This window comes from Molossus molossus, unplaced genomic scaffold (genome assembly GCF_014108415.1).
Source record: "Molossus molossus isolate mMolMol1 unplaced genomic scaffold, mMolMol1.p scaffold_m16_p_7, whole genome shotgun sequence".
Classification (NCBI taxonomy): Eukaryota; Metazoa; Chordata; class Mammalia; order Chiroptera; family Molossidae; genus Molossus; species Molossus molossus.
Window position 1 is genome coordinate 34767173 of NW_023425401.1, and position 23114 is coordinate 34790286.

At 39.4% G+C, this 23114-nt stretch overlaps 2 protein-coding genes across 2 annotated transcripts in view; one reads left to right on the forward strand and one right to left on the reverse strand.

Moving 5' to 3' along the window:
* The window catches only part of ANKIB1 (ankyrin repeat and IBR domain containing 1), a 166501-nt gene extending 149060 nt beyond the window's left edge, over positions 1–17441 (reverse strand). The window contains exon 1 of the mRNA XM_036246534.1: positions 16908–17441. The gene's annotated coding sequence lies outside the window, so the exon portion shown is untranslated. The remainder of the gene's footprint in view (positions 1–16907) is intronic.
* An 82-nt stretch (positions 17442–17523) lies between these two features.
* The window catches only part of KRIT1 (KRIT1 ankyrin repeat containing), a 40739-nt gene continuing 35148 nt past the window's right edge, over positions 17524–23114 (forward strand). The window contains exon 1 of the mRNA XM_036246899.1: positions 17524–17925. The gene's annotated coding sequence lies outside the window, so the exon portion shown is untranslated. The remainder of the gene's footprint in view (positions 17926–23114) is intronic.

A 23114-nucleotide genomic window follows, 5' to 3' on the forward strand; every position in this document is an offset into this window, starting at 1 on the left:
GAATCGAACCAACAACTGTCCAGGGTATGGGATGGTGCTCCAACTAACTGAGCTAGCAGCCAGGGCAAAGTTATTGGGTTTTTTGTTTGTTTGTTTGTTTTAATGTGGAATAATCTAGCTTTCATCAGTAGAACAGATAAAATTATGGTTAATCATTCAATGAAATACTATGTAGTAGCTTGAACATTCACAAAAACTGTATGATCATTGTCTACAGCAGTGGTTCTCAACCTTCCTAATGCCGCAACCCTTTGTGGTGACCCTCAACCATAAAATTATTTTTGTTGCTACTTCATAACTGTAATTATGTTACTGTTATGTCTTAGGCGACCCCTGTGAAAGGGTCATTCAACCCCCAAAGGGGTCGAGATCCACAGGTTGAGAATCGCTGGTCTAAAGGAATATGTTTTTTAAAATCCAATCCAAATGTAATCTTGAGTGGGTAATTTTAAATTTCTTTATATTTTTCATAGATAGGAGTTAAGACACTCAAACAGAAAAATACAGAGCCCAAATATAATACTTAAAATCATATATGTCCTGAATTTTCTTGGAAGTGTTCATTGATCCCATAAAAAGCAGCATAACTCTGAACACATCAGAGTAAGCAATTTATATCTAATCTCTCTATGTATTTTGCTGACTATAAACAATAGCTATCGCCCTGGCTGGTCTGGCTCAGTGGTTAAAGTGTTGGTCTTCACACTGAAGGGTCTCAGGTTTGATTCCAGTCAAGGGCACATACCTAGCTTGCAGGTTTGATCCCCGGCCCTGGCTGGGGTCATGTGGGAGGCAACCAATCGATGTATCTTGCTCACATTAATGTTTCTCTCTCTCCCTCCTTCCCTTCCACTCTTTAAAATTCAATGGAAAAATATCCTTGGGTAAGGATTAACAACAAAAAAAGAACAGCTATCAGTTCAGACTCAATTCATCATATTCAGAGGCATTTCAGCAGCCTTTTTATACTAACTTCTAAATAAAAGTACAAAACTTGAAAAAGGTGTTGAGAGCAACACTTCTTCCCATTCCTAATGTTTTCTTCCATTTGCTAGGAGCTCAATGGATATCTTATTTCTGACCTTCATCTACCTCAGGGATATTAGCAAATCAGAAGACAAAAAACTGGATATGCTTACTGTTTTGACCTCTCAATTGGTTCAGAACTCAGGAAAGGAACAGAAGTCCTTCCAAGTCTCAACAGGTTTCTTAAAAAAATTTTTTTTTAAATCCTCACCCTTTCCATTATATCTTCAGAAAGAGTGGGAGGGAGAGAAAGGACGAATGAGAAAGAGAGAGAGAGAGAGACAGAGACAGAGACAGAGACAGAGACAGAGACATCGATGTGAGAGAGAGACACTGACTGGCCACCTCCCGCAAAACCCCAACCAAGGCTGGGTACCAAACCGCAACTGAGGTACATGCCCCTCACCAGAATCAAACCCAGGACTCTTTGGTCCGCAGGCCAACGCTCTAACTACTGAGGCAAACTGGCCAGGGACTTAAAACATCTTTTAAGGAAGGTGAGAAACATAAGTTTTACCCCTTTAAACAAAGAATCACCAATCCTCATGAATATAAAACTTCCAAAAATGATTACAAAATTATGCTATATAAACATATGCTATAAAGAACACAATTCCCATCAACAGATTAACTTTACTTTTTGAAGAAATGCAACTTGCAGGTTTAATATTACAGAGCTAAATTTCAGAGGATGTTAGTAATGACAATATTTAACAATAGCATGAACAATACACGTGGAGGAAGTGCACTGTATAAAGGCCAGAAGCCTGGATCTATAAGGATATGTTCATGGAAAAAATCTAGTTCTGTGGCTTATGTACTTCCTGACATTTAATGTGCACAACAATCCCACCTGCATTTTACAGTAAAGAAACACAGACTTTGCAATTTTAATTATTTTGAAAAGACCTATGATATATTTAGAAAATTCTGAAGACAAACTTGTTTGAATCCTGGCTTGAACACTTACTAGCTTACGAGCTACTCAAATTTTTGTTGTTGTTAATCCTCACCTGAGGATATATTTTCCATTGTTTTTGTTTTTTTTTTTTTAGAGAGTGGAAGGGAGGGCGGGAGGGAGGGAGAGAGAAAGACTGATAAACACAACTGGTTGCCTCCCGAACAACCTCGACCAAGACTGGGGATTGAACCTGCAAACCAGGCACGTGCCCTTGACCAGGAATCAAACTCAAAACCCTTCGATCCGTGGGCTGACACTCTAACCGTTGAGCCAAATGGGCCAGGGCTCCATTAAAAAGAAAAAACTTGCCCTAGCCAGTTTGGCTTAGCGTTTAGAGCGTCGGCCTGCAGCTCAGAGAAACCCAGGTTCAGTTCCCGCTAAGGGCATGTACCTCGGTTGCAGTTTGTCCCCAACCCTGGTTGGGTCATGCGGGTGGCAGCCACTCGATGTGTCCCTTTCACATCGATGTTTCTCTCTCTCTCTCTCTCTCCCATTCTATCTGAACAAAAAATGGAAAAATGTCCTCAGGTGAGGATAAATAAATAAATAAATAAATGAATAAATAAAATTATAAATAAAAAACTTAAATTACATACAGAAAATTGGAAAATATTTAGAATATGAAGAAGAAAAGAAAAAGATCACTATAATCTTCAAACCCTGGAATAAACACTGTTAACATATTGGCATGTTTTCTTTCTATAGGTATAAAGTCTTCTTATACATGCAGAACTGGATTGTGCTGCATAATAAAGTTGGAATTTTTTTCTTTTGTACTTAACTTTTATCATGAGCATTTCCCCATTTGATTGAATATCCCTCAAACATATTTTAATACTATCAAAGTGTGCCATACAAATAATAATTTTAGTCCTTACTGCTTTATATCAGTTCGTTCTAATTTATTCACTATTATAGGTAAAGTTATATGTGTTTTTGAACCTATGCTTTTTATTCCCCCACAGGATGTCTTAAGCCATGTAGTAGGTAGGATCTGTCTTCTCAGCAAAACTCCTACCTATTACTATACATGTTGACATTCAAGTTCTGGTTTGCATCTGGAAGAAAGAATTCATTTATACTTTATATATCTTTAGCTATTGATACTGAATCTTAGCATTAAGTACATTCCATTACCACAGTGACAAAATATAATTAAGGTTAAGGGCTTCCTCATGTCTACTCTGTTTTCTAAGCCACAGACCCAGTCTGAGAATGGACTCTCCGACATCAGAAACAGGAACCTGAATCCTATGTATTTGACTTACTGTTTTTAAATTCACCTTATATTCCATATATTTTTATGAAGTAATGAACAGTAAAAATATAATAACTAACATCTAAAAAAGACAGGAAGGATTGAAATTTAAGCCACCTATATTTCCCTGCATCCTGAAAAAATGGCAACAGGATGAACATAAGTGCTGTAGTAACTCTTTTTCAAATTGAAAAGTTAAGAAATGATTCAAAACATGATCTGACAATTTGGAACGATACCTGAAATGAAAAATTAATAACGTATGACTTCCACAGTAAGTACATAAAATTCAAGTCTTTTTGGGTCAAGAGAAAAAGAAAAATAGTAAGAGAGTATAAGGTGCCTTTGTGGGACCCAACTGCTCCAATTAAGGTAATTATTAAGCACTGGCTACACAAAAACACTAAAACCTACAAAACTCTCAAAAACCAAAATAAGAACAAGTACTTTCAATCTAGGTTGTTACAAGGGGAAACAGATATTGACCTTTCTTGGAGAATATGAAAGCAGCTATGGGATAAAGTTGTAAATCATGATACAGAGTCACGTAAAAGTAAGATGCATACCAAAATATTACTATGACTGTTAGAAAACACCTCATTCAATGACAACTATTAATAACTTCATATACTTTACAACAGTTTAAAGGATGTTTAATTATTTCTCAAAATAATATATGACCTCAGGAACTAAAATTTATGCCAGGGGAAATATGTTGCAATAAAAATCAGTCAAATAGTAATTTCAATTAAAAATAGAGGCACAGAACATACCGTTTTTAGAAAAGGGATAAGCTGCCCGGCCAGTGTGGCTCAGTGGCTGAGCATCGACCCATGCACGAAGAGGTCGCCAGTTCGATTCCTAGTCAGGGCACATGCCCAGGTTGTGGGCCAAATCCCTGGTGGGGGAACACAGGAGGCAGCCAATTGATGGTCTCTCTCATCAGTGCTTCTTTCTCTCTCTCCCTCTCCCTTCCTCTTTCTCTAAAATCAATAAAAAAAGAAAAAAAGAGATAAGCAGAATAACAATGACTGGTAGTCTATGCTAGAAGCACATGACTGTCAGGTGCATTTCTCAGAGGAAAGGCATACTCCTCCAGGCAGACAAAACAATAAATTCATGCAACAAATACTAAGCACCTACTATGTGTCAGGCATTATTCTAGGTGTAGGGGAATACAGCAGAAACAAAAACTAAAATTGCTGTCCCCATGAGATTTACATAGTCTATATTCAATAGTGTAAAGTGTTAGTAAAAAAATAATAATAATAAAACCAGAAATGAGATAGAGTTTTGAGACGTAATTTTTAAACGAGTGGTTAGAAAAGGTGACATTTAAGTAAAGGAGGTATGAGCCATGTAACATCTAGGGGTAAGAGTATTCTAGGTAGAGAAAACAGCCAGTGAAAAGGAGCATGCCCTAGGCCCTGGCAGGGTAGTTCAGTTGGTTAAGTGTTGTCCCAATATGCCAAGGTTGTGGGTTTGATCCCCAGTCAGGGCACATACAAGAATTAACCAATGAATGCATAAATAAGTGGAACAACAAATCGAAGCATACCCTATGTGTTCAAGGAACAGAAAGGAGGCCAGTGTTACATAGTGTAGAGTGAGGAAGAAAGTAGTATCTGAAGTCAAGAGAAATAATGAGGGTAGATAGACTGTTTAGGGCCTGGAAGGGTCGTTAATCACTAGGCTTTTATTCTGGGTGAAAAGGGAAGCCACTGGAGGGTTTTTAGCAAAGGAATTAAACTACCAACTTACATTTAACTCGATCACCCTGGCTGCCTGTTTAAGAGGACTAATGAGGGTAGCAGCAAGGCCAGAAACAGGGAGACTATTTAGGAAGCAGTTGCACTAACCCAAGTAAAAGATGATGGTAGCTTGGACCTGGGAGGTTGCAGTGGAGATGGCTGAATACATGATCAGATTCTGGATGTACTCTGAAGGTAAGAACTGACAGAATTTGCTGACATCTTTGAAGCAGGCATTGAGAAAAAGGGGAAAGATAAGAATGACTCTAAGTTTCTTGGCCTGAGCACTCGGAAAGATGGAGTTACCATTACTGAGGGGAAGATCGCAGGAGGATAGGTGTGAGTAGGAAGGGGGAGATCTGCTCATTTTTTAACATGTTACATTTGAGAGGCCTACTAGATGTCAGGTAGCCTAAAGGACATACAAATCTGAAGTGGAGGAAAAAGATCTGGGCTGGAGATATAATTTGGAAGTTGACAATGTATAGATTTTATACCTTCTGCATAAGCAATTTAATGTTAAGATATAAAGTCACTGCCTTGGCCAGTTTGACTCAGCAGTTAGAGCGTCGACCCACAGACCAAAGAGTTGTGGGTTCGATTCCGATCAAGGGCACGTACCTAGGTTGTGGTTTATCCCTGGCCCTGGTCAGGGTTGTGGAGGAGGCAACCAGTCGATGTGTCTCTCTCACGTTGATGTGTCTCTCTTTCCCACTCTATCTGAAGATAAATAGAAAAATATCCTCAGGTGAGGATTAAAAAAAAAAAAAGATATAAAGCCACTGATGTTGGCCCTGGCTGGGTAGCTCAACTGGTTGGAACGTCGTCCAGATATGCTAAGGTGCCCCCAGTCAGGGCACATATTAACCAATGGATGCATAAATAAGCAGAATAAATCGATGTTTCTCTCTCCCTTCCTTTCTAAAATCAATCAATAAAAAAAATTATTTTAAAGTCACTGATGTTTTTCCACATATTTTTCCAACTTTAAAAGGCTGAGATTTTCCTCCTGCCTATCTAATCTAGCCTAGTAAATTATAAATTATTTAATATATATGTTAAACAGAATATAAAAATTAGAAGCCAGAAATCCAAATGGAAAGAAAGAAGTATATATAAACTACACCAAAGATAAAGGGTATGAATAAGGAAGGTAATGAGAGCAATCACAATTTTTATTATTATTATTGTTATTTTTAAATCCTCACCCAAGGAAACTTTTCCATCTATCTTCAGACAGAGTGGGAGGGAGAGAAGGGGGGAGAGGAAGAGAGAGAAACATGGAATGGCTGCCTCCTGCATGACCCAGACCAGGGTCGAGACCGAACTGCAACCGAGGTCCAGGCCCTTGACCGAAATTGGACCAGCGTCTCTATGATCCACAGGTCGATGCTCTAACTGCTGAGCCAAACTAGCCAGAGGAGAAATCACAACTTTTAGGTTACAAACTGGCATGCTGACATTATGGTACATACTATATTTAAAACTGGTCCTTGACATGTATTTGATGCTACCTAGGTTTAAGGGCACAAAATTCCAAATGAAGAGGGGTCTCTTTTATATCATATTCTAGATAGAAGGCAGATGAGAGACGCTCTTAAGTAAATGAACCTAAACTCTTTTTTCCCACTCCAATCCATCCTGCACTGTCAATGCAACGTTATTGTTTCTTCTTTCATGGGATAAGGTTTGGAATTATATATTAATTTCATTCACTGTATTATTTCCCCCACCAGAGTTCCTCATCTAAAGAACTCTGAACACATGCCCTAGCCAGTCTTGCTCAGTGGTTAGAGCCTCAGCCTGTGTACCAGAGTCCCGAGTTCAGTTCCCACTAAGGGAACGTACCTCAGCTGCAGTTCATCCCCGGCCCTGGTTGGGGTTGTACGGAAGGTAACCAGTCGATGTGCCTCTCTCACATCGATGTTTCTTTCTCTCTCTCTCTCTCTCTCTCTCTTCCTCCCTCCCTCCCTCCCTATCTGAAGATAAATAGAAAAATGTCCCCAGGCAAAGATAAAAAAACAACAAAACAAAACAAAGAACTCTGAACACAGAAAAATGATTTGAGAAACTATTTTCTCAATTTCCCCAATGCTTGTATATAACAAGTACTATTCTAAAGGCATAAGAGAAAAGTAAATTAAATTCATACAATAGACGCCAGCAACTCCAGAAGCATCTGGAAACCAGTTAGAAACGAAACTCTGAGGGTCCACCCCAGACATTGAATCAGAAACTCTGGAGGTAGAGCTCAGTAATTGTGCATTTATAATCCCTCCCAGTGATTCTGACAGATGCTAAATTTTGAAAACCTCTATCTTGGACTATTTAGGCTCAGTTTTTTTTCAAGAAATGGCAGATGAAAAAGGCTACTAGGCTATAAATCCCTTGATCACAGGAACCTTATTATTTTTCATGTTCAATTGCCTTAGGCATCTAGCTTTTAACCCACATTCGAATTGTTTTTTGTTTTTTGTTTTTTTAATCCTCACCTGAGGACATTTTCCATTTTTTTGTTCAGATAGAGTGGGAGGGAGAAAGAGGAAGAGAGAGAGAGAGAGAGAAACATCGATGTGAAAGGGACACATCGAGTGGCTGCCACCCGCACGACCCAACCAGGGCCAGGGACAAACTGCAACCGAGGTACGTGCCCTTAGCAGGAACCAAACCCGGGTCTCTCTGGATCACAGGCCGACACCGCTGAACCAAACCGGCCGGGGCTCAAATTGTTTTTGAACAGTTAACAAATCCTAAGTACCTCTCCCTCTGAATTTCCTTGTTTTTCTTCATTCTGTGATACCAAGGTTATCAGCCTCACTTTTATCCCTCCGTCCTAGTCCTCCTTATTATACAGGAAAAGTAATGTTTTTCCTATCACAATGTCATATCTTAACTTTTTTTTTTTTTTTTTAATCCTCACCCGAGGACATTTTTCCATTTTTTGTTCAGATAGAGCAGGAGGGAGAGAGAGGAAGAGAGAGAGAGAGAAACATCAATGTGAAGGGACACATCGAGTGGCTGCCACCCGCACAACCAACCAGGTCCGGGGACAAACTGCAACCAAGGTACGTGCCCTTAGCGGGAACCAAACCTGGGTCTCTCTGTACCGCAGGCCGACGCTCCAACCGCTGAGCCAAACCAGCCAGGGCTCATATCTTAACTTTTTAAGTAATTCTGTGGATGTCATATCAAGTCATTATTTCAGAACAAGAAGAACTCTCAGAAGATTATTTATGAAGTATATCAACTTACAGTTGAGAAAATTGAGCCCCGGAGAGAGCACATGGCAAGCACATCCTTACAAAATTAGAGAGACATCAAAGGATAAAATTATTATCTCTAGCCATCTTTATTTTGCCTGAGTGAAAACCAATAGTTTACATATTAACAATGGAAAAAAGACCCTTAACGTTCATAAGAATGCTATTCAGATATCTACATGCTATGCCAGGGTCGTCCTTCACAGTCCCATCAGTTCAATATTAAATTTCCCAGAAACTAATCTCAAGACTATTTACAATAACTACTTAATTCAGATAATGTGGCAATTTTTCTGACCAACATTTATCTTCCTGGTTATACTCCATCCAACAGAAAGACTGCCTGGAAAATGCCTGGAGCTCCTTTGATACTTTGTGTGTGATGTATTAAAATCTAGTCCATATTAATTAAGTATATATTGAGTACCTATGTTTCACAAGAACTTTCTATTATGAGGGACCTGCTTTTTCTTGGCCCCATCCCCAGAGCTTACACTCACCAAATTGGACTTGATTCTCAGTTAAAATAAGGAGAGCCATGGGTGATGAAAGAAAAAATAGAAAGAAGTTGCTGCTCAGCCTGGAATGCCATTCTGGGACCAAGAGGTGACAAATACCTGCTATGATGACTAAACAGAGAGACAAATGAGTCTGCATTCCTGACAGCATCATGGAACCACCATACCAGTGCTAGATAGCCTACCTCTAAGTTCTCATTACTTAAGGAAAATGAACCATCTAATATTTTTATACTACTCTTTCAAAATCATCTTTCCTAACTGATAGGAAAGATAATACAAAGTTAGAAGAAATGTTAGGAAAAAGTTAGTAAAACCCAGAACAGGAGAAAGATATTCTCTTCAGAAGCCATATAGAAAAAGACAGATATTAATGATTATAAGAAATGTTTTTAAAAGTCTGATAATACCATAAACTAAGATAAAAACAAAAGACAGACTGATAAAATATATCTGCAAACAAAGCTAAAGGATTATATGCATAATGTATCAAAGAGAACAAACAAATTGATAAGGAAAAAAACTCCAATAAAAAAATGAGTCAAGTCCAGTTTGGCTCAGCAGTTAGAGCGTCGGCCCGCGGTGCAGAGACCTGGGTTCAGTTCCCACTAAGGGCACGTACCTCAGTTGCAGTTTGTCCCCGGCCCCGGTTGTAGTTGTACAGGAGGCAGCCACTCAGTGTGTTGCTTTCACATCGATGTTTCTCTCTATCTCTCTTCCTCTCTCTCCCTCCCACTCTATCTAAAACAAAAATGAAAAAATGTCCTCGGGTGAGGATAACAAAAAAAACAGTAAAGATGCCCTGGCCAGTTTGGCTCAGCAGCTGGAGCGTCAGCCCACAGACCAAAGAGTCATGGGTTCCATTCCTGTCAAGGGCCCATACTGCAGTTGCAGTTCATCCCCGGCCCTGGTCGGGGTCAGGCAGGAGGCACCAGTCGATGTGTCTCTCTCACACTGATGTTTCTCTCTTTCTCCCTCCGTCCCTCCCTCTCTATCTGAAGATAAAAATTTTTAAAAAGATGCTCAGCTTTACAAGTAATTAGGGAAATGCAGAATTAAGTACTATAAGAAACATTTTATACTCATTTTGTCAAAAAAGAGCATCAGTGATAATGAGCTTATGGGGAAAAGTTACTCTCAGACACTAATGATGACCATAAGAATTGTGTCAACATTTCTGGAAAATAACCTGGCATTATTTATTAAAATTAAAATGGTATATACTATGTACAAGATATTCGCTGCAGCCCTGGCCGCTGTGACTCAGTAGTTCAAGCATCAGCCCAAGGACGCAACCAATCGATGTGTCTCCCTCACACTCATGTTTCTCTCTCTCTTTATCTCTTTCTCCCTCTCTCTCTGCCTCTCCTCCCACCTTCCACTCTCTCTGAAAATCAATGGAAAAAATACTCTTGATGAGGATTAACAACAACAAAAAGATATTTGCTGCAATCTTGTTCATTAATAGAAGACTAGAGACAACCAAATGTTCAAAATGAACAGACACGGTTTCAGATTATCTACTGTTACGGAACAAACCACCCCGAACTTAGTGCCTCAAAACAATGTTATTTCTCACAATTCTGTATATTGGCTGGGTGGTTTCTTTGCTGCTTTCACCTCTGGTTCCTCTGCAGGTATATTCAGTTAAAGGGTCAGGTGAGTCAGTGGGCCCAAGACAGCCCACATTCATGTCTGATAGTTGATGGTGACTGTCAACTGGAAAATCTTGGTTCTCTTAAAAGCTAGACCAGCTTCCTTACGTGGCAGTTGCAGGAAAGCATTCCTTGAGAGCCACTTAAGGATCAAGTTCCAGAATTTGTACATCATTTCCACCAAACTTATTGGTCAAAGCAACTCACAAGGCCAACCAAGACTCAAGAGATAGAGAAATAGATTCTACCTCTACATAGGAGAAGCAGCAAAGTCACATTTCAAAGGGCAATGCATACCAGGATGCAAGGAATTTAAGGTGTGTATCTGTCTCTCTGTCTGGATGTATACATACACACAATTGAATACAATATACCTGTTAAAAAACAAGATGCAGAACATTCACTATAGTATGCTATTATTTGTGTGTGGGGAAATACATATATATATATATATATATATATATATATATATATATATTTCATCACATATATGTATGTTTATAACTCCTTGGTCATACAGTTAAAAATTAACTAATGAAATATTGAGCCATGTAAAATAATCAGCATGCTGGCTGAGGATACAGGGCACTGGGGGCAAGTTAGGAAGGCCAGCGGAGGTGAGCCAACTGGCCCACAGCCGAGAATAATGGGGTGCTGAGGGGGAACAAGGAGTTGTGAGCCCATAAAGAGGCACAGTCAGCAGACCAAGCAGTCGATGATTCAAGGCGGTAGAGGAAGACAAAGGGTGGTCTATAGGCAGGGAGAATGATAACACAGTGAGCAAGTAAGTAAAACAGCTGGGCAAATGATAACCATATTCAGCCTAATGTGAAGCCAAGTTTCTTACTGCCAGAGAAGACATTAATAACATGGAAAGGAGGAAGACTAGAAAGAAGCTTGAGGAATTGGACTGGAATTGAAGTATAGAAATATAACTTATGGTTTTATAATATTTACACACAGGCATAGAAATAATTACGGCTGTATGAGTATGTGTATTATATATATACATACCACACTCACATATTCATACATTTCCTAGTTCCTATAAGCAATGACACCCCAGTAGCAATGAGCACACTTAAGCCCCTAAATCTTTGTTTTTAAATACCATCTTTTACAAAAATAAACAAGAACAACCAAACAGGACTCCTTGGAGAAATGGCTGATTCCAGGACTAGACCAGGCAAAGTACAAGATGAACCAGGAACAGCATGTTCTGCCAGAAGTGCACAATGAACGAGATGGGCACATGATAAATAGGGACAGGAGCCAGCTTGCAGAGGCTTCCACTGGCTAAATCAGGGACAATTTAAATAGTAATAATAATAATAATAACAACAGTAATAAATCACAACACAGTAAATAAAATTGAAAACCATGAGTTCTTACTGATTTAGTAAACGAATGAATAAATGGAAGGGGGGAGTGCCACCTTACCAAAAAAATATCAACTAATACATGTAAAAAGGAATAACACAAATAGAGAAATACCATTGGGCAATTATTATAAGTGGTGAATTAGGGTAGGAGGTCAACACTGATACCCATGCTAAGGCTACTGAGAAGTTTGATGAGAAACAGGATGTTGCCATAATTTTGAAATACCTCTCCACACATACTGATTAGATACGAAAGCACTATACCAACATAGCCAAAGTGTTAATCATCAGTAGTGGCATGGTTTGACACTGTATGCCTCTGGATTAGGTGCACTGAAAAAGGCACAGCCCCATTTCTGTGGTATCCCTACCAGGAATGCATGACCTGACTGGAATCATGAGGAAATACTACATGAACCTAAGTTAAGGGTCATCCTATAAAATGTAGGGCCTGTACTAAAACTGTCAAGGAAAGAAACAGCTGAAGAAGTCTGAAGAGAGATGACAAGCAAATGCAACATGTATTCCTGGATAGGATCCTGGACCAGAAAAGAAAGAGATATTGTTGGGATAGTCGATGAAATATGAATCGGTTCTATGGACTAGACAGCAGTGTTGGACCAATGCTCATTTTCTGATTATATAAGAAAGTACCTTGTTTCTGAGATAGACACTATAGGGTTTGTGGGTGATAAAACATGTCTGCAACTTGCTCTAAAAGGTTCAGAAAAAACTATGATAATGGGTATGTACTTACACACACGTATGTAATGTATGCATTGAGACAGAAAGAGAGAGAGGGCAGGTGATGGAACAAATGCAGTAAAAAATTAACAATGGTAGAATCTGAAAGGAGTATTTTAATATAATTTTAAAATATGAAATAAACATGTAACATAGAACACCTAGTTCTAGAGCAGATGATAATCAGTATTATCATTTGGCCACGACACAGAATAAAAACCCTGGCTGAATATATTTACTTATATACCTTCTTTTACAATACTCTGAAGAGATATATTAACAAAGAGGGCAATATTTTTATGCCTATTTGGAGAAGAGCATCTCAGGGTTTTCAAATGAATCTTCCTTTCTCTTCATGGACTTTAAATGGCTATTTTATAGTTCAATGAGAAAAGGAATCCTAACTTACTCATCTTTGTGGTCCCAGCACCTAACACATTTATAATTTTGTCACTGTTCTGTCCTTGAACAGGAATTCTATACTCAATATTGTTCCAGTCAGAAAATACAGTGACCTGATTATCAAGGATTTTGCTACAATGGAAGGGAGAAACTGCCTATGTCAGGTTAAAATATATATGTCAGACTGATCATGTCATATGTATATGTCATACACATATGACATATATATATGCCATACTAAGGATTACCTTTCTTAGAAATTTAGAGGAGGAATAATTATCTTCCCTATAGTCTTAAAAACAGAAGAGTGCATAAACAGTAGCAAAAAGTCTTAGCCTGAAGAATGGCAAACTGTTGACAATTTTTGGTAATAAATAAACAAATAAATAGATTTTTTAGAATACAAATGAGGCTTTTGGTGCAAAGAGTTAACAGTGGAAGACCATCTTAAAAAAAAATGTAAGGGGGTCTGAAAAACGATTAATATGAACCATATCAAATTGCTGGTAAAGCATATATCTATTAATAGATGAGTAAGATAATTTATAAACCTGAAGAAATATATTTTCATTATAGACACCAAAGCTCCCCACGACATTTGGATAGTTGTCAAAATTAAACTAAAAAAAATTTGAAAGCTGAAAAGATTTCATATACCTCGATCCTCTGTCCTTCCTGGAGAATACATATTTTTTAAATATATGTTATAGGCCCTGGGTCCCATTGCTGAACTAGTAAAGAGTTATGTATGCCTGAAGACCTGTTACAGCCAACTATAATACACTTCAGAATTGTCTTTTCAAAGGTTTAAACAACCGAAAATTACATTTTGATAATAATTCATCTGCTTCAGAAAACAAAAGGTACTAATACTTCATAAAATTAGAATCCTTCAATTTAAAGCATTATTAGGAAACAAAAAACTGTTACAACTATATTACAACTTCTTCCTCTTGAGGAGAAATTGTAAGGTCGAATCTTTCCTAGCATACTATAAATAAAACAACATTCAGCATTACTATATAAACCAGAATCTGTATGGCTTTTTCTTTTTCGTTTCTTTTTTTTGTATGGATATAAATACTTCTTACAACAGTTCTAAGAATTTAACGAGATCATGTATGTAAAGCACTTAGCATGGTGGCTAGCAAGAATTAAGCACTCAATAAATAGTATTTGTGTTTGTTTGTTTATTTATTTATTTTTTTTGGTACGTGCCCCCAGCGGGAACCGACCCCGGGACTCTCTGGTCCACAGGCTGACACTCCAACTGCTAAGCCAAACCAGCCAGGGCATGTTTATTCTTATAGAAAGGATGTGAAACAACCCTGAAATATAGTCAAGTGACTTAAAAACCTATTAGAGAAATCTGTAAAAGCAGGTGGATAAAATCATAGTGAAATACCTAGACTTGGCAGATTCAATGAGGAAAGCAATCTTAACTTATTTATCCTTATAGTCCCAGAATCTAACACAGTGCCTGGCATACACATAGGTAGTCAATAAAGGTTTACTGAAATGAAGTGGGTATGACAGTAAGTTATCTGGAAAAGAAAAAAAAAGAGGTAGTCTGAGGTTGTCTGAAAAATAAACTGAGTCCAAAAATTACTATGCCTTAAGCAAGTCACTTTGAGAAAGAAAATAAAATACCTAAGCATTTTTAGAACCATGCATAAAAACTCACCTCAGACTGATCTTTTTAATAATGACTGAGCCAGTCTCAAATTTGTTTTGACAAATGTTTCACATATAAAGTTTAATATTAGAGAGAAGTATTTTTGAATTTCATCTAAAAAAAAGTGTTATGTGCATCCTCAAAGGTGGAAAAAGTACCCAAAGCACCAAGGAAGCTTTTCTAACTTTCAGTCAAGGAGAATCAGATAAAGTTAATTCATAGTTCTTCCATCTACTTATACATGAAAATTAGCTTAAACTTTTACCTACAAGTTATAAACACACATATTTCACTTTCACAAGTTCAAGTATACACCCCAGAAAAGAAAAAATAAATTCTATCAAAAGTGGGCAGTACTACAGAGGTATAAAAGAATATCTAACAAAACTCTCCCATGTCTCAGCAGTCACCTGTCAGAGCCTACACTTAGGCACAGTCTGCTCAGTTTCAGAAACCCCTGGTATTGAAAACTCAAAATTCCCAGTGCAGTGGGCAAGGGGAAAGTATAATATGAAAATATAGTCCTATCTTCCATACCCTACCTCCAAGAATAATAGAGATCTGTGGACTTAAAAAAAAAAAAAGTTTTCCAAGTTATTGCCCATCACCTCACTACAGCATCACACTATTCTTTTTTTCCAACCTGGGTATGCTTCCTAACGGGGAATGGAACCTGAGATACTTCCGTGCACTGGGAGGACACTCCAACCAAATGAGTCACTCTTATTTAGAAACTGATCAGTTTTACAAAAGGCACACTTAATAATACACTCAACTCTATACAGTGCTTAGTTTCTGAACCTAGTCAGTTAAGTATATTTCCAGAGAGACATCTCCTGAGCCTACTTCACACTAAAATCTGTGAACAGTATGAACTTACAAATCAAGGAACAGTCCCAAATCAACTGCTTGAAGGAGGTTTTGAAAGTAAACAAACAAAAAATCATTAAATACATCTACCTTTAACAAAACGTTTTCAGGAAAAAAACAAGAACAACGCTAACAGTTAACCTTACAGAACAGTTTACAGAATAACAAAAAACCTGCAATCCACAGAGTAAAATTATTCTTAAATTATCATTTGCTTCCTATAGTGCCTTGAAAAGTATCAAATGCATGAAGGCACATAAGAGCTATTGTCCAGTCACTGACAGCATTACAATTATTTTTAAATCTAATTTTTGCAGTGGCAGTTTAAAAAAGCAAATCAAATTTGCCGAGTCCAAAATCTGGAAATACACAGTTAAAAAGCAGTAAGGTCATAGCACCCAGGTGTGTAACATCTGTAGGTGGTTGATCCAAATGAGTTAAAAAAAAAAAAGCCCACTTGGAAATAAGGATTTAAAATAATATCAAATATAATCTGGTACAATCTTTAAAACTCACTTAAGTGGTTAAGTGTTTTTTACCACTAACAAAACAAAACCGGCCAATACAAAGATTTTCACATCATACACACACATTGTAAATTAACAACTAAATGTAATTCCAAAACACATTTGAAACATCAGACTTTTGTTTTCACATTCATTTCTCAAATTTACTATTAAAGCTCTTATGGAATGGGTATTTATTTCAACACAAGATTGTTCAATATGCCATTCCGTGTGAATAGAGCTTGTGAGACTAATTCTCAGAACCTCCCCAGGAGATGCTTAATTACAGCTCTAGTTCCAATTTCCTGTGACTCAAAACAGCAACGTAGAGAAAACAGCTTATATACAGAAAACCTCCCTTAGGAAGGGAGAGGAATGAAGGTCCAAGGAGAGAGGCCCATTCTTTTGTTTAGATGACAAAAGCTGCAAAAATAAAGGTTCACAACAGCCATCTGCACCTATCCCCACCCATCACAGCCCTGCAGAGCACTTTCTTCCATCCAACACTAGCCTTCAAGATCGGCAGGCTTTCCTGTCCTCGAGATCCCGGGGCTTTCCACATCCCAAAAGATGGGCAAGGGAGGCTGTGAGGTCTGGGGTACAGAAAGAAAAAGAAGGGCACATCCTTTGAGGACAGTGACAAGGAGAGGCATCCAGAATGGGGAGGATGGGACGCGCCTCCGAGACCCGGTGGCTTGCAAATTCGCTGGGAGAAAAGCCCCATGGGGCAGAGAACGCTGCCGGTTCAGGAATGGGGACTGACGGACAATCTTCCCCAAGAATGGGGGGGGCGTATCTGTAGGAGACCCGGAGGGCGTGAACTAGGCAGCGCTGAACTCGGAGCCCCAAATGGGTTGAGACAGCCTCAAACAGACCCGTACCGCGAAGCTGAGACTTACGGTTACTTCCCCGGCTGAGGGTAAGGGTCGGATTGACCCCGCAGCTCTGCAACCGCCGTAACCGCCCCTGTCTCTCCGGCGGAGTCGGTGACCTCAGGTACCCTCCCCGCCCCACCCACCCGGGCGCCCCCCACTCGCCGGCCCGGGTGCGCTCGCGGGGCGGAGGCTGCTGGGGCCGAGGGTGCGCACTGGAGACCCGCGGGAAAGCGGCGCGAGCCGGAGGAGCCCGCGGCGAGGCTCAGAGACGGCGGGCGCCCCCCATCCCTCTCCGGCCGCCGCGCCGCCTCACTCGCGGGAGGGGAAGAGGGGGCGGTGGCTCTCTCCTCCGCCTCGCGGTCAAGTCTGGCTCATGCTCCAGCCTTGCGCGCGCGCGCGAACAGCCTCAGCCGCCCTCCTCCCCTCCCCCGCCTCCCGCTCAGCCGCTGGGGCACCCACCGCCAACACCCCAGCCCCGGAGCCAACCGCCACCAGCCCCAGAAAGCCTGCAGCCCCAGGGAGCAGCGGCAGGTACGGCAGCAGCTCGGCTGCCGACCCGGAAGCTCTTTCGCCGCCACCCGCGAGGCTGCCAGGGGTGTGAACCCGGAAGCGATTTCCTCGCCCCGGTAGCGGCAGGATGGGAAGCTAAGGCCTTTAAAGATTTGGAATCCGCTGGTTTCGGGAGAGGGTGAGGGGTATATGGTGTTGAGGTGCGAAAAGAGGGAAGGATAATAAAGAGCCTTTGGGCAAGAGGTTCTCCGGGTCCAGACCCCAGAGCTCTCGAGGCGCCGAGTAGGGAGCGCGGCCGAACCCGTCCGGCAACTTCGGGGGGCGACCGAGGGTTTTCCTGCCACAGGAAGTTGGGCCCCGGCGCTGGGAAATAGAAGGGAAGGAGGAATGAGAAAGCCGTGACGGTTCCCCGCCCCCAGGTGACCGTCCCATCCAGTGGATTGAATGTAGCGGCCTGGGAAGTGCTCGGCCGCCCGCACGGGTGAGACCAGGGACCAGGAGCTGCAAGATCCAGACTCCAGCGAGAAAACAGGTGGGAGGCTGAGCTATCTCCACATCTAGTTTCTCCAGGCAAGGAATTGATTTCTTTCTTCACAGTAGTTACAAAGAAGCCAAAGCTGCTTTGTGGGTGGCAGCTCTTTGAGCAAAGAGGCGTGCACATCCTTCCCTGGTAATGGACGTTGATGTGTGGGGGGAGGGAAAACCTCCTAGACAGTGTTTATTTTTGTCATTTCAGGGAAAGCTATTCACAGCATGTCATGCCAGCTCACCTCTCCTCCCTACACCTCTCTCCAGCTTTTAAGGCTTTTCGGCTTTCTTTGCTTTTTCTCCACGTTGCTTTTAATTTCACCAGATGCCTTTGATCTAGCTGGTCCGACTCAGTATCTGGTTTCTATTCCTCTTTCACTCTTGGAGAGTTTATGTGTCTTCACAGTTTCTCCCTTCATCTCGTCTTTTAACTGCTTTGCTGGCCTCATCTTATTTGGCGGAAATGTCCAAACTTCAAAAATGTTTTCATAACAGTATAAAACTGTTCATTCAATGATCTTTTTCTCTTAACCCCATGTTAATGTTTTAGTTGGTTCCCCCTTAAATCGGTAATAGAACTACGGTAACAACTAATATATAGCGTATTTAGATATTACCAGGGATGAAATCATTCTTCCCAAATAACGTCATTAAATGTACTTGGTGTTCACTGTAGGAATTCACTTGGTTCCCAATTCCAGTTATTACTTAGTTCCTTCTCTGTTAGCCAGATGTAGGACAAATGTCTTCAAGTTATTTGAAGATTTTTAAATATCGAAAATTGCAGAATATCACTTAACATAGAGTTTTAAAATTATCGGTGACGCTTGTTAATATTGATAAGTGACGATTGATTGAAGGGCAAGCTGAGGTAGAAGAAGCACTAAATGGGTATTTTCTATTCTGCTTTATTATTACTTCCTCTGTTTTTATTGCCATAAACCAGTTTAAGTAGCTAAAGAATGAGGTTTTTATGATTTAAAAAAGAAATCCCTGCAGGGGAATTATTTATATTTAGTTTCCATCTCTTCTCTTTAATATTATAATGCTTTAAAATGGTGAATTTGGCCCCGCCGGTGTGGCTTAGTGGATTGAGGTTGTCCCATGGACTGAGGTCCTGTTTCGATTTCCATGTGGGGCACATGCCCTGGTTGCCGGCTCAATCCCCAGTAGGGGGCGTGTAGGAGGCAGCTAATGGATGTATCTCACATCAATGCTTCTCTCTCTCTCTCCCGTCCTCTCTCTATATTTTAAAAAAATTAATAAATAAATACATATTTTTTAAGGAAAAATAGTGGATCTGTTTCAGGAGAATGGGGAGAGGGCAAGTAACTTAGCCACTCTACCTCAGTTTTTTCTTCTGTAAAATGGGGATAATGATCATCAGGTTTGGGGGAGAATAAAATGAGTTAATGTATGGAAGGCACTTAGCACAGTGTCTAGCACATAATAAGTACTGTAGGTGTTAACTATTATAGTATTTTAAAAGCATAGTAAATGTTATATATCGAAATGAAAGCAATTAAAACTTAAAGACAATTTGATAAAAATCATTTTGGCTGGTGGGGATAAAAATAAAATGCATTTTTTTATTAGTGATTTTCAACTATGGACAGTAAGGTTTTTGGGTGCTTTGGTTATTTAAAGTTGGCATAGGTTTGTTTGTTTTTTTAATCCTGACTAAAGGATATTTTTTATTGATTTTAGAGAGAGGAAGGGAGAAGAGGGGGAGAGAGAGAAATATTGTTGTGAGAGAGAAACATCAATTGGCTGCCTTCTCTATGGTGCCCCTAGTGGGAATGGAAACTGCAACCTGGGCATGTACCCTGACTAGGAATCAAACCCACCACCGTTCGGAGTGTGGGATAATGCTCCAGCCAACCAAGCCACACTGGCCAACGCTTGGCATGGTTTTTAGAAGGTTGAGAACCATTGCTTAAGGATGGAGGAAAGGGGGTACTTTTTTTTGGTCTCAGGAACATCTTACAGAGCCCTAAGGTGATGCTTCGTTTTTTTGTTGTTTTGTTTTTATTTTTGAAGATATATGTTCTGATTGTTGGTAATTTCTATTCACATGTACTTTGAAACTGGTAAATAAATTATCCTGTTGACTTTGGCTTCTGATACTAAATTTATGATCCTGATATTCACTTACTGAATCTTCTCCTTCTGCATTGCAAAAGTCCTTTTAAGTTTGTATATCTGTACTCTACATAGCAGATGTTTCTTGTTAAGACATTGGCACTGTATTAAACGAGACTGCCTGGCATAGTAATGAGATGTTAACCTGTGCATTAGGGACTAAATGGCATTTATATACAGCTTCCCTCTCTCAGTCATAGTGACAATCAGAAATGTCCCTACATATTTTCAAATGATCCCAATTAGGTACTTTTTGGGTGGCAGCTTTGATCAAAGGGGCATGCATGTCCTTTCCTAGTAGTTGATGTTGATGGGTGGTTCCCCAGTTGAGAACCACTTCTGCATTTTTGTTAAAGCCTCATAACTTAGGCACATACTGTATCATCATTTATGCCTAAGTATTTTCCAGAATAGAATTAACCATATAACAAAATGCCACATAATTCCTATATTTAATAACTTGAGCCCTAATTTAAAACTCGGTCTAAGCATATTGCAAATTCTAGTTATGCCTTTATTATTTTTAGCTAAAGTTCCTCTCCCTGTCCTTTTGCATGCCTTAGCAATTTTGCCTTCATATATTAGTAGCTTTTATTTTTTTTCTTAACTTAAGCCTCTGTTTCCTTTTTTTTTTTTTCATGCCATTGGGAGTATGTATATTTCAAATATTCGAGTGTGAATGTTTCTTCAAAATCAATTTTTAGAATGTTTTTGGGTTAACATTAAATGATGTAAAAACAAAATACTATAACCCTCATAACTGTGTCTTTTATTATATCATATCTGTTTATCTTTTAGAGAAGTGATGAGCATTGATAAAGCATTTAGCTTCTAGGTTTTTTTTCCTAATATGAGTTGACCAGGAATTTATTTGCTTTAAATTGTGTTTAGAAAACTAAGAATTACTTGTTTTCTCTTTTGGGTGCTCAATAGAAAAATTTAAAAGGTTTCTGTAATTGTGCCATGTACATATTCACAAGACAATTTCTTTTGAGGGTTTGTAGTCTTCAAGGAGACACCCATACATTTCATAATTTGTGAAGTTTCATTATCTTGAAGTCATTTTTAATCTGACTCGGTGTGTCCCTTTCACATCGATGTTTCTCTCTCTGTCTCTCTCTCTCTCTCCCCCTCCCTCCCACTCTATCTGAACAAAAAATGGAAAAATGTCCTCGGGTGAAGGTTAAAAAAAAAAAAAAAAGGAATGACCTCATAGAAAACTGAACTGAAAAAATTCTGAGATATAGAGTGAGAATGAATGACATGTCTTCAAAATGAATGTCTCAATCTTAATGTTTTACTATAGCTTCTCTAGTGAAATATTTGTAGTTTCACTGCATCTAATTAGGTGAAAGTTTTTATAATTTAAAATATAAAATAAAGTTTAGATTATTTAGTAATTTAAATGATACATTTTTGTGCAGTAATTTTAATGGTTGTTTTAGTGGTAGGCTAATGTTTACTTAAAGTGACAAAAGTGGCTGGATTTTATTTATTTATTTATCCTCACCCGAGGACATATTTTGTTCAGATAGAGTGGGAAGGAGAGAGAGAGAGAGAGAGAAACATCCACGTGAAAGGGACACATTGAGTGGTTGCCACCCACACGACCCAACCAGGGCCAGGGACAAACTGCAACCGAGGTACGCGCCCTTAGCGGGAACCAAACCCAGGTCTCTCTGGACTGCAGGCCGATGCTCCAACCACTGAGCCAAACCGGCCAGGGCAGAAGTGACTGGATTTTAAAATAATTTATTTTTAAGGAAAGTTTCATATTATAGGGCTTTTTTTGTTTTGTTATATAGGAAGGCAAATAAAAAATTCTTCTATCTCCTCTCAAATGACATTCAAAAACCTTTCTTGAAAATGATCTTTTTCTCTCTATGAGATTTGGAGCCATAAAGAACTCATTAAATATGAACAGATCATTTTAATACCTAATGGACTTAAAATAAATGGAGAACTTTCATCTCAACATGACTGGGGAACTTCTTGTTTGATGTTCTTTTAGATATTTGCTGCCCTGGCTGGTGTGGCTCAATTGGTTGGAGATTCATTCTGTACATCAGAAAGTGGCTGGTTAGATCCTGGTCAGGGCGAGTGTGGTAGATGTTTCTCTCTCTCTCCCCCCCTCCCTCCCCTCTCTCCTCCTCCCCCCTCTCTAAAAATCAATTAAAAAATAAAATACAATGTTTGCATTTAAAAACAAAAATTTGCTGGCATGTAAATGAGAGAAAACTTTTAAAAATATAAATAAAATATATTCAATACAAAGAGATGCATTTTAGTCTAGCCATGAAAAAATTTAATAATAGCACTTAATGAAATGGAACTATTAAACAACCAAGAGAATGCTTAAAATTCACTTACTCATAGCTCAGTGGTTAGAGTATTGGCTCACAGATCAAAGGGTCACAGGTTCGAGTCCCAGTCAAGGGCACGTACCTGGGTCGCAGGTTCAATCCCCAGCTATGGTCTGTGGTCAGTCCCGGCGCATGCAGTAGGCAACCAATCTATGTGTGTGTCTCTCCCGCCTCCCCCCTTTTACTCTCTCTAAAACTCAATGGAAAAAATATCCTCCTGTGAGGATTAACAACAACAACAAAAAGTGTCTGGGGAGAAAAGTGTGCATATATATCTATATCTATATAGACATATATGTGTGTGTATATAGATATATACATCTATATATATATATTTGGAGGAAAAAACTTTGTATTACCTAGAGAATTGATGAGAGTGGAAAATATGTTTCCATATTTCAGAATGCTTTTATTGACTAACCAAATGTTTTTGACTGTGGTAGGCACCTCCAAAGGAAATTATAAATTATACTTTAGCTCATCCAAATGTCACATATCAAAGATCTCTCTAAAGATTCTGAAAAGGCCCTGGTCGATTTTGCTCAGTGGTTAAGAGTGTTGGCCCGCGGACCAGAGTTTTTGGTTCCCGCTAAGGGCACGTACCCCGGTTACAGTTTGTCCCCGGCCCCTGTTGGGGTCCTGTGGGTGGCAGCCAGTCATTGTGTCTCTCACATCGATGTTTCTCTCT